This window comes from Dermochelys coriacea, chromosome 2, assembly GCF_009764565.3.
Source record: "Dermochelys coriacea isolate rDerCor1 chromosome 2, rDerCor1.pri.v4, whole genome shotgun sequence".
Lineage (NCBI taxonomy): Eukaryota > Metazoa > Chordata > Testudines > Dermochelyidae > Dermochelys > Dermochelys coriacea.
This window is the reverse complement of record NC_050069.1, coordinates 62,998,803-63,008,534: the sequence shown is the minus strand read 5'-3', so window position 1 is coordinate 63,008,534 and position 9,732 is coordinate 62,998,803.

The window sequence follows — 9,732 nt, the reverse complement described above, 5'->3', positions numbered from 1 at the left end:
ATTATATTTTGGCAACGAGTTAAGTTGTTGGTCCAATTTTCAAAGCTGGGTGACTTAACAGAGCTCTTAAATCTGGGAGTTTGGACAGTTACACACTCTGGCTCCCAGATTTTACAGAGTGTAGGTGCCTGCTTGGGTGCTCACATCCCTGTCTATAAATGAAGCTTCCCATCTGATCCCCAAATATATCTTTAAAATGTACGTCTTTAAGAACCAATGCCCCCATTCCAGCCCTTGCTGCAAATCCCAGTCTGCCTCACTCAAAGCCCTGTTCTCAGCACTGGGATAAATTAAAGACCCTTGCTAATGCATCACACTGGACTTCTTCCACTAGAGACAGGCAAGATTAGCTTGGGCAATCTCCCCCCAACCCCCAAATAGGTAATGAGAAACTGTTCAACAGGAAAACATCGGTGTCTTGGTCAGACTGACACACAGATCTACCTAAAATAGATTTGGAGATCCATAACTTATGTCTCCTTGCACACCCAATTTCCAGAAAATAATTTGCTATCTTCCTATTGGGTCCTTTTCTGGTCTGGGACAGGGACTATATCTTTTTACATATGTGTTCAGGACCATGCATGCTAGTAGTTCTCTGTTAGTTGGTAATAACAGTGGCATTTATTGTATTTATCTGTAAGACCAGTGGTCATATTACAAATGTGGGAATGACTATGCTATTGAGATAATATCATGCCTGTATGGGAGTAACTTTGCTCATACTCATGATAAACTTCTGAGCATGGTGACCTCACGTTTATCAGAAGCTGGGGAGACTCATTCTGAGCTGGCTACTTGAGCTGTGCTTTCTCACCTGCCAACATACCTCCTTAGAGTGCTTACCAAACATTACAGATATCTTGAAAGAAAAATTATAGCAGATCAGATTGGCTTGTGAGGAAATTTCAGATGAGAATTTAAAGCGTTCCAAACTGGGACATTGCCCCCGAGGAGTGAAAGACCGAAAAAGATGCTGGAAACAACGTGAAATAAATGTGACATTTACACAGAGAGAGAGAGAGAGAGAGAGAGAGAGAGAGAGAGAGAGAGCCATGCAAATACAGATAGTACTGGCTGTACTGACTTTGGTGGGGCCAAAATTTCACCCCGGGTGTAATATGTGATAGATAGATATAATATAGAGCACACAGAAAGAGGGAGAGAGGCTGAGAAGTAAAGAAGTGAATATAGGTAAACACACACACAGCACTGGTAATTCTTGTGATTTTTATTGTGAACCTTGGGAAATGTGGTGTTTTCCTTAAAGCCCCAGCCCCTGGAATCTAGTGATTATGTGAGAATCTCAGCTTTCATCTAGAAAAACTGATAACTTTCTAGCCCTCATAATTGTAGAGAAAAGCTTGAAAACGTGACCAGAGTCCACCCTTGAGGCTCAAAAGGAAAATAAAAAAAACCCTAAATTGATTATCATTTTAAAAGCTTGTGATTTTTAAGCCAATCTCATGATTGGGGCGGGGAGAGGCTGAATCATGATTTTTGAACACTTGGGGTTGGCAGTATTGCAACTGTCAGTTCACTTATTTTAAATCAGCAAATATAGGAGGAAATATAAACACACTATCATTTTTGAATGGCTAGGCAGTGAATTATATATAGCATCTCCTCTGTCATACTTAACTTATGACTAATGCTAAACAATTAGAAATTCAGATGCCTGCATATTGAAAGGAGCAAACCCCTCTAATGCACTATTAGTTGTTTATTAAAAAATAGAAGGATCAAAGTTTCTCTGTGCTAAGACTAGTGTGCACTCAGCAACAGGTTCATGTTGCTGAAAGGGGAGTCTCGGGAGACTAATTGCAAAGGACCATGAACAAGGCATTTCTGGAAAAAGATTGTTGTCTTTATGATGCTCCCACTCATGCCACAGATTGTAACTTCTTTAGGAGCTGGACTGGCTTTTTGTTCCATGTTTGTACAATGGAGTCCCAGTTCATGACTGGAGCTACTAGGTGCTACTGCGGTACAAATAAATAAATAATAATTAATAATAAATGTATAAACTGAGGAGCAAGAAGGTAACTGGCGGCTGCTTTACTTTATGGTCTCTGATGTAGAGGATCATCAGACACCTATTTAAACCAGTTGCCTATGTAAAAGTCAATAATTTTTGAAACTGAATTTTTATGAAAAGAAAACAAAACTAGCACAGCTTGAAGCTCCCAGCTGCAGGATTTTTTTAATGAGAGCTTTTGACATCTGAAGTATTGGTGTAGGTTATAATATGGAGAAAATGAGTGAAAGGATACCAGTGACATAGTACAATATAGAAAAACAAAAGAACAGCAGCTAAATGGAAAGAAATGATCTATATCCATTACTGAATCCCCCACAAAGATCTCAAAGTGTTTCCATTTTCACTGAGCTTATTGTGGGGCTTTACTGTGTGCCTAAGCTATTTTATTTAGCCATCAATATGGTGCTGCTGTCAAAGCATTTAAAACTCAATAACAAATAATTTGTGGGCCCAATCCTGAAACTCCAGAGTATGTGAAGTGCTGCACTAAGGAACATATCAGAAAACAGTATTTTTGCCATTAATTTCCCTAATATAAAACAGAATGTGAGTAAGTGTATTCACCAGCTATAATGATTGTGCTCTGATGTTACATAGTTCGACATGACATTTCTCCTCCCTGACATATCCTGTCTCTTGCATCAGTGATGACAGTCATTGGGCCCTTCTGGCTTCTCCTCTGGTATTTTCAGTAGATTTAGTATCTTTACAAACTTTCTTCCTGTTCCAGTGTGCCCCTCCAACCCCGGACACACACACACATACACATTTAATATTTCTGCTGTGCTTTCAAACCTGTCTAGACTTATGGTATTAGAAAACTTAATAAGTTTAGCAATCTTGTGTTTAATGAGTTTAATGGCTTTCCTAAATTTCCCTAATGTGCCAAAGTAATAATAGTCAATCATAACTTTAGGGTCAGGGTAATCAGATAGCGCTGTTACGCATAGCCTTACAAGGTCTTTTTCTTAGTATGTGATCAAGTTTTTAGCACTGCAAGAAATTCTGAATTGTTGCTGGTTTGCTGATGCTGTTCTTTTTTTGGTGGAGCTCTGCAACAAGGGAGCTTTCTCTCTGCCTTAATCTCGCTAACAAGAGGTAATTCTTGAGGTAGAGTTTTTCCCTGGGAGATAGGCATTGGTGAGATTATTGAGCTGAGACCCTGGAAGGATATTTGCATGATGTTTGTGACCACCTTTGTTGCAGAACTGGTACATTATGTGTAAATATACCCAGATTCTGTATCACATATTTCTCCTCCAGCAGGAAGTTGCGCTGCAAGGACACAACATTTTCAGTTGATCAGCAGAGGGGCAACAATAATAAGAAGAAAAGTTTGAATGTCTGTAGCAACCTTCCCTCCGAGGACTTCAGATTGTTTTGCAAATATTGATCAATTATGCCTTCAAAGTAGGGAAGAGACATAGAAGGATAACTTTAGCCACCCATGAAATGTACCCACAGCAGATGCTGAAGGGCCCAATCCTGCAAAGTGCTGAACATCCCAAGAAAGGTGCTGACTATCCCCAGAAAGGTGCTGCTGATTGCCCTCAATTTCCACAGAGGTCAAAGAGAATCCGCATGTCCTGCATCCCCCAGCATCAAGCCCTGTACAATGGGTAAAGTCTAGATGGGAAAATGAAGATGAATACTGTATCCAATTGAAACTGCAGGGGGATTGAGATGGCAACTGGGCTGGAATTTGGCCAGAACCCCAGGGTTAATGTCAAGAGCACAGAGGTGTCCCAGACACTGAGGTATCTGAATCAGTCTGCCTCCTCTGGATGAGGGTTTTGCTGAGATAGGGTGGCGCTTTGGACTGAACTTGTGAGGTGATGTGTACATCTTCGAAAGTGCTGAGCACCTTCAGCTTCCATCACGGGGAGGTGAGAAGGCTCAGCTCCTGATTGGCTGTGCTCAGCACCTCCCAGAATCAGGTCTTTGTCCCTAGACGGAAGGGTTTGAAAGCTGAGAAAGTGGCCAAGGTTTTTTCCTTTCAAAAGGTACATTGAAAGTATCATTGATTTCCCACCTATTAAAAGAGACTAATTTGGATTCTTACTTCAGCTGACAGTGTCTCTTTAAGGTAGGTGCATTTTGGGGCTGACAAAGGTTGGCAGTGTCCATTTAAGACTTTTGTAGCTCTGGTTAGCAAAGGATGATTTTTTTTCAACATATTCCTGTGTGGAAAAAGAATCCCTACAGTATAGGGAAAGGTTAGATTTTAGAGCTGCCAGATTTAAAGTATTTACTGCAAGCAGCAATAACCATTGGGTTTTACAATAAAAAACCAAAGTGAAATGCTAGCAATTAGACTCCCTGAGGTTGTCCCTTCTTACTGGTTCTCATAAAGTGTCATGTGATCAGGGCAAATGTAAAGAGCTATTAGCTCAGCTGGATAGCTCATACTATCCATCCACCAGTTGCTGTCTTCAGGAAATCTGCTTAGCAAGTCCGGCATAGTGTGTGAATCGTTTCTGGGAACCTGGAAAGTTGTGTTCACTGAAAACCTATCTGGCTACACGAAAGCACTGGGTGAGAAATGCTCTTGTGTTTACTACTAGAAAGGTCTCTCCCTCTTTAGAGAGAAGATGAGTATGTTCTTTTGTTCCTGGGGTTTATTCAATGAGCTCATCCTGCTCCCTAGCCATTCTTCTCTGTAGCAATGCTCTCTGGGAAGGAAGAGGTGAAATTTTATTCTATTTTTAAATGGAGTGGGAATACTTGTCCTAGCATGTAGGGCTTGTCCTGGAGCCCTACTACTTAACTCTGCTAACTAAACTTGGCCTGGACATAATCTAAAAAGCAGGCTTTGAACATCCCAACATTTTAGGGGCATCTAACGTCCAAACTGTCTGACTGGGGGCACGTGTTCCATTCAACTAGAGCCTTCAAAGGTGCAAAGGACTTGATAAACACCATTCTGATTATCAAGGAGGAGGAATCTGTTTGAATTGGGAAGAGAATTATAGAGTCAGAAGGGACTGCAAGGGTCATCTAGGCTAACCTCCTCAAGAGTTGAAGTCGGATGACAGGGCTGACTGTTACACTATTGGAACAGCTGCTGCCCAGCAGGGGTTTCCTAGCTTGTAGCTCTAGTGACAGTTAAAGTCGATCACTTGTAAAGTACCAGGCCAAGAAGTTAATACCAGTGGGCAAACCAACATCTATAATGCTTCTTGGCTTACTTTGGTGTATATGTGTGGAAGAGCAGCCAAAGAGCTGTGAGATGCAGCTGTGGGGCAGGCCTGCACTTCCTCTGAGAAGCTGTGACCCCAGGTCCTGAAAGCCAAAGGTGCTGTTTGCAACCAAGCAGGACCACCTGCCTGTATTCAGACTTCTCGCTACAAGTCTTAGAAGAAGCTGACTTACAGGTTGTTCATTTCTTCTTTGGCGTTGCATGGAACTTGCCAAAATGGCATTCAGCCCATTCTGTACTCAGCCCGGCAATTTGCTCAGTGTATACAGTGCAGAGTGTCAGGACCCTGATTTCTGCCAGCAAACATAACATTTGAGTGCCTTGTCTTTGATCTGCAGGAGGGGATTTAGTCACTAGGGCATGTGTACACTGCAGTTAGACACCCACGGCTGGCCCATGCCGGCTGACTCAGGCTGGGGCTGCAGGGCTGTTTAAATACATTGTAGCCTTCCAGGCTTGGGCTGGAGTCCAGGCTCTAAGACTAAGTCCAGGCCCTGCAAGGTGGGGAAGTCTGCAATTAAACAACCCCAAAGCCTGAGTCCCATGAGCCCAAGTCAGCTGGCATGCCAGCCACAGATTTTTGATTGCAGCGTAGACATCCCCTTCATGACCTAGCCAAATCCAGCCTGATTATTGGCACTATGAAAACAGAGAGCAGCTTCAAAAGTACCAAAATATCATTTAAACTTGGTGAGATGCTTGAGGAAACCTAAGCAGAGGACAGGAAAACTGAAGTGAGGCCTAATGCTTTCCTGCAAAGCCTGTCACCTGGCATGCAGGGTGGGGGAAGTTATTTTCCTACTCCATCCACCATCCCCTTCCGTGCCATATGGATTTAACCAGGAAATAGGTATCTGCTGACACTTACGACACTTGGATATGTATAGCTAGTTACACTGAACTTGGCGGCTTTTGTACATGGTAAGGCTACTTGTGTGTAGACATTTTCAGGATCAGGCCCTATAGTGAGGCAGAGTGGTCTCCTTCTGAGCCTGACAGTGAAGGAGCACTACATTCCCTCTGGTGTGTGGAGCCAAACAACTCCACCCTGCAAGAAGTGCAGGGTGGGACAGGAAGTATAAAGAGATGGCCCCACAACTCTGTTGGGAATGAGTCAGGGAAGAAGGTAGACATCTCAAGCCCTCTGAACCAGGCCCCACTACTGGAAGGGACCCAGACAGAGAGTCATTACTAGCACTACCATTGGCTGTCTACCCAACAGCCACTGATGACATGTGGCCAATGGAGCTGTGCCATTGGACTGTGGTAGGAAGTAGACCTGGGAAACCAGACATTAGTCCAGTTGTGATGCCAGAAAGCAAGTCAGCAAGTTTAGGTGACTTCCCCACTGACCCAGTGGTGGGACCACTTGTTACTGTTAGGGCCCTGGGCTGGGACCCGGTGGAGTAGGTTTGGCCCATATCCCCCAATCCCCTGCCACCAACCCCACCCCTGGGGTGGCAGCCTGCTCACCCTAAGCTGGAAGGCCTGTGCCTAGCTTGTGGCCTATCACAGCCAGGAGGCTGTGGGCCCCTAAAATGTGTTTGCTGTCTGCTCCCACCTGAAGGCAGAAGCTAAAGACTGCTACTGCCCCGCCCAGAGGGCTAGAGCTATAGACCGTGAATTGCTGTCTGACCCTGCCAAGAGGTTTGGACTATGCTTTGCTTGACCCAGCCAAGAGGTCCAGAGCCTCTAGCCTGTTCATTGGCTAAAATACATGGAGTCATCTTTCCAAGAAGTAGTGTAATGTGACTGTGGTTATTAAACTCTTCCACCTATGCAATATAGCTGGTGTGGTTACATTGGATCAGATATGTCTCCTTCCCCCATGCACACGTGCACATGAATCTTCCTGGGTTTTGCCAAAGAAATCTCTAATGCTCCTCCTGTACCCTTGAGGAGACTGAATTGAGGTGTTCTGTATTCACAATATGGTACCACTAATGCCATTTTGGCAGAAAGTGTCTAGAAGCTGTCACTCAGCAGGAATTTAGTAAGACAACTGGACAGATTTTATACACCCTAAAAGAGATGATGCCTCTCAGGTTCTCAGGGCACAAACTGATATATCATCATCTAAAACACTGGGCTCTTTTTCTGAGTCCTTTGGACAACTACATTGATTTTCTTTGTTGCGGCTTCTATGCCGATTAGATGCTTCGCTTACTATCTGTAAGAATAGCTGCTGCTTTATCGGTACCTTCCAGTCAAGAATCTAAAAACTGTTAGCAAATGAACTAACACTACTGTGCAAAAACCACAACCGTCAGTGAGTATTCACTCCTATTTGGTTCAGCTGTGCTCAGGCTCACGTTTAATATGCTAATGCTTGAGCAAGAGGCTCTAATTGGATATGCTTTCATGGAAAACAAATCGTAAGCTTGCATGATTGACTACTTGAAGATTCCAATCTACTTAAACCCACTGCATTGTGTTGTCTTTCATGAGACAGAGCAGTAAGAGATAACCAGAAGGCCACTTCTCCCAAAACTCTCTGGAACCATGCCACACCAAAAGTTAAACGAGGCAGCTGGGCTCTGCCTGTGCATGCCCTTTCCAATAAACACTCTCACCCTGGGTTATGTGAGATGATGAGAAAATTGGACTTAGATTGAAGGGCAAGTTGTAGAATTTATAAGGAACCTGGTTCTTCTAGGTTTCAGACTAGCAGCCGTGTTAGTCTGTATTCACAAAAAGAAAAGGAGGACTTGTGGCACCTTAGAGACTAACAAATTTATTTGAGCATAAGTTTTTGTGACTTACAGTTCACTTCATCAGATAAAGTGAGCATCCAATGAAGTGAGCTGTAGCTCACGAAAGCTTATGCTCAAATAAATTTGTTAGTCTCTAAGATGCCACAAGTCCTCCTTTTCTTTTTGGTTCTTCTAGGAAAATGTCTTTGTGGCTGTTGGCTTTTTTGGGAAGACTTAATTCTCTCAGCCATCATAGAAAGTGACCCCCTGCTTATCTAATCCCAACAGAGGCATAAGACCAATCAAAGCTACCCCATCAAGCTCAGACTTCAAGTTCAAATACTTGCAGTGCCAGTTTTAAGTGTGAGAGTGTTAAAAAACCCTTCATAACTCTTGCTGAGGAAACCCTTACCTCTTCATGAACAGGGGCTAGCTGTGCATGATTTGTCTAGCTTGAATCATCCTAAATCTGCAAATGGGACAAGGGAGCACAGAGCTAGTGTAAGAACTCTGAGGTTCTGTACCTTGACCATATTTTCTCCATTTGTTTTCAGCTGGGGGAAGATGATGCAAAACAGGGCTGTGCTAATTATACAAGGACTGTTTTTTAACTATTATAGGTTGGGACACTTCTTTCTGTCTTTAAACAAAGTAATACGGCTATTTTACCTAAAGCCCATGTTGTAGGGAAGAGTGTAATCTGTATTGTGTTCTGAAAAGTAACAATCAAATGTTTTATTTCAGTAGTAACATATTCTTCTTGCTAGAGTGCACCTTCAAGCATTTTTGAAACACTTTACTCAGCCGCAGGCAGAACCACTTGCCTCTCCTAACTATATAATCAAAATATCTACATAATACACAAATATTCATGAGTTAATCTTGCTGCATTGTTCCTAAATTGAACACTAAAGCAACACACTCCAAAAAATGCCTGAATCATATCATGCTTAGAACCAGACCTCCATCGCTACCAGACTTTTGGCTACGGGGCTATTTTTATTAGCTGCTGTGCCAGCTACTTTTCTAAATGTACTAGATGCTGAATGCCAGTTGTAGGCCAAAATATAAGTAAAGGAATTGCTTTGCTCACTCCTTGTTTCTGATTGGCTAAAGTCTTTGGGAAGAAGGTGGAAATAGCACTACAGCTAAATAATAGTAGGGTTATTGTCAGAGAAAGCTGATATAATACCCTGAATCTGATTTAGCCCTGCTCCTGTGGAGTCCATTTGAAATGGGCAGTCTAGCTACTTAGATCTGCTTCCAGTCCTGTAGCTGCCACACAGTTGACAGTTCCACTTCCAATGGAAGGGTAAGGGAACTCTAGCAACATTGAGCAGGGAAGCTATTTCTCTGCTGAGAGCAAACAAGGTGAGCATTAGCAGTGGCCTTGTGACATGGATTTGTCCAAAGCAAACTGGGCAGAGACCACACCCTCTGCTTACAGCGGAAGATGAACAACCATCAGCTGAGAACTTTAAGTTACTAGTTACCTGTACCAGCTATCCGCTCATAGTTTTAAAGAGGAACCTGGAAGGAAAGATCGCCTTTGTGTGTGAAGTCTCCATCACCAGCTTCATTTATTCTATAAAAAGAGCCCTCTGAAGACTTTTACTCAAGAACTGAGAGCAAGCTAATAGGGCATAACATCATGATTAATGGTCAGGGAATTGTCAGAAGAATTCTTGAACAATCAGGTAATAATGCACTCCAAATGAAATTTTCATAAGCAGCTGATGAATGAGCCTGTTTTTACTTTCCCATATACAATAGCGGGTTTTATTGTAATAAGCAGACAA